The 3,241-nt window shown below is 37.0% G+C and overlaps 1 protein-coding gene across 1 annotated transcript in view; it reads left to right on the forward strand.

Moving 5' to 3' along the window:
• Positions 1-3,241, forward strand: part of LOC105618818 (trithorax group protein osa) — a 23,903-nt gene that overhangs the window by 3,341 nt on the left and 17,321 nt on the right. The window lies entirely within an intron of this gene.

The raw sequence follows: 3,241 nt of genomic DNA on the forward strand, positions 1-3,241 counted from the left end.
TCGTCGTCGTCGTACGTCGTACGTAGTACGTACGTACGTCGTCGTCGTACGTACGTACGTACGTCGTCGTCGTCGTCGCGCGTCGACGTACGTACGCGTACGGTACGAGAGAGAGAGAGAGAGAGAGAGAGAGGGAGGGGGGGGGGCCAGAGTTCCCCGGGATACTCACCATTGCGAGATAATATCCCGCGAGATGCGCGACGAGGGGAACAGGACAACATCGTCGGCCCCGTTGGCTCGGCCACCAGGGCGGGAGATGCTCGCGGATCTTTAACCGCACGAATCGTTCGCAGAGTACATGCGCTCTCGGCGCCGTCGCGGCGATACCCGCCATGTTACTCCAACACGACTTGCTCTATGAAACGTCGAGGAAGGAACGATTTGTTGTTTCGCGAGCGAGCTCGATTTGTCAAATTCGCGAAATGACGGAAAATTTTCACGCGAGATCGATTAATTTTAACTGCAACTTTAGTAACCCGGCTGTAATAGGAAAAATAAGTTATTATATGTATCTTATGTTTTTCTCTGTACTTTTTGTCGAATATAAAAAGCTGAAAATCGAGAGTTAATATCAATGAATCGGAAAAATTTTTTCACCATCTCGTTGACCTTTTAAAATTGGAATAAATAAATTCGTTTCTCCAGAATTGGAGTAAATCAAGAGATAATGGAACGAGTGAGAACCATGAGAAATAATCCGGGAAAAACCCGCGATGGCATAAATGGCCGTAAACGGCAGAAACTTTATGCATGGTCACGGTACGCGGTGTACGGTCAATAAAACGTCGATGTATCGGCAGCGATGACCGGAGCGGGCGCGACTCGTATGCAGCCGAACAACCGCGCGCAATGACGAGCGGTAGCAGACGATCCAAATGTACACGTTTGATGGGAACACATGGTTTTCATGGAACACATAGTATTTAGTCTGCTACAGGTGATCTCCGGAGTATCGGGATCCGCTAATGATTCCTAGCCAATTATGAGCGATAGCGGAAAAAATAAAAAAATATCCTTCCCTCGCCGATCTTCGCGAATTAAGATAGCGATCTTTCATATCGAAATTCTTATCGAAATTATTGCATTGTTTTGACGACCGGCTTGATATCTAGTTTTGATACCCGCTTCTTCTTTTTTTCCCCGATAAATGGATGGAGTTGAATGAACCTCGGATTCAGTTATTGTCACAACCGACGGGATAATAACATTACGCCGACCGGCAGATAAAAATAATGTTGCGTAACCCGAGCGATTTCGCGCTCGTCCAGCGAATATATGCACATGCCCCCCTGCGAGCGTTATTTACGTTTTCATTCACGCACATCTTCTTACTATATGTGTTTGTGACCGACCCGTGAGAGAGAGAGAGAGAGAGAGAGAGAGAGAGAGAGAGAAAGAGAGAAATGCCGATCGGATCGGACCTTTCTATACATATTCACATAGCATATCGCTGAAGCTCAGCGCGTTTCTATCGAACGGATTAACTCCGTCGTGTGCGATAACGTAAACACTCTGACTTCGGTGACAATAGATTGTATGAATCAAACCGGCGTTCCCAATTCGCGCCAACTTGAATCAACTTGGACATATCTTGCGTCCGAAACGGAATTTATCCGCAAAACGCGTTATTTCGAACCGAAATTCGATAACCAGCGAGTTAGCGGGCCGAGAACAATAAAGAGAATTCTAAAGTCGTCTTTTTCACTGATTATTTTTTAAATAAGTATTTTATTTTTCATAAATAAATTTTAAACGATAATGTAGTCCAAACCGGTCGACTTTATACAAAAAAAAAATGGAAAAAATTAGCAAATTACATATCGAGGTGGTAATATTTTTCACATTAAATTATTCGCTGTTTTTAGATTGTCATCAATATATAATGATTAATATTCTTGTAAAAGATGCTTATTAGCATAAAAAAGTATTAATTTGCTTGTAGTAATAATTTAGTAAGTGATATTACTATTTTGATTCTGTTCATGAATGCATTTTAATTAAAAAAGATTTTGGCGCGCAATATGCAGAGTCAGAATGTAAATAAATTCACAAGAAATATATATTTAAGTCCTAAGATCTTACTAAGATTTAACAAGATTAATTAGATATATTCTCATCGATTTAAAGTCGTATATTGTTCAGAAAATCCTCCTAGCATTTCTAATATTGGCTTTATATAAAATTTGTATACTTTGTATATATAAAACAATTTTGGATTGAACTAAAGATTACATGAACTGAGTTAACTTCTTATAATTAGTTACTTAATTTAGATACTTAATATGAAAAATTAATAATATTGAAAAATTGGAAATTAGGGAATTATTAGGGAAATTTAAAATAGTAAGAAAAATCAGCGAATTTAGCAAAATTTTCAGAAAAATCAAAATTCTTAACTTTAAAAAAGTTTGATATACGTACATTACACAATTTTGGAATACTATCAACTTAACTATTAAAAATGCAAGCTGTATTAGCAGCATTTAATAGTAATTTACATACATTATTGTATTAAATTAATCTCACAACAAAATATTTAATGGTTCAAATTAGAGCAAAAATACAGAAAATTTCAAAATTTTATTGGAAGTCGGGGAAAATCATAAAATTTTGTTTGAAAATCAGGAAAAAGTTATGAAATTTGAGGAATTTGCTAATATGAAAGATTAGAAAATTTATATATATGTGCCTGCGATTGATGTGCTTTCTTGAAAAAGAGTGGCAGATTTTTTTTTTTTTTGGAGAGGTTTAAAATGAGATTTACTCAAAAAAAAAAATGAAAATCTATCACTCTTCTTCAAGAATGCAAATTTTTCACTTTTTTAAATAGTGGAAGCATTTTAATTCTTTTGGATTCGCTCCAAGAAATTTAGAGAATACATAGTGATGTATCAATGATATAAATTGCATGTATGTGTAAGTTCTGCTGAATCGGTAAAACAGACGATTTTAAGATCCTCCTCCTCCGTCGCCCTCTTAACGATCGCTTTTAATTTCATTCGACCGATAAGAAGGAGTTCGACTCGAACGCGCCAAAACGGAGCAAGAGCTTTTGCTTTTCATTATCAGAAAGTAAAGATAACGAATCTTATATACATGAAGATTTAAATCTACATTTCCGTGATTTCTACGTTTGGCGTTGAATGTCCGAATATTCATCTGTTATGTACATTTTTATTTCGGAGCGCGAATCGGATAGCCATATTTAACGTTAAATAACTGCTTTCTCTCTCTCTCTCTC

The sequence above is a fragment of the Atta cephalotes genome (genome assembly GCF_000143395.1).
Source record: "Atta cephalotes unplaced genomic scaffold scaffold00018, whole genome shotgun sequence".
Taxonomy (NCBI): Eukaryota; Metazoa; Arthropoda; class Insecta; order Hymenoptera; family Formicidae; genus Atta; species Atta cephalotes.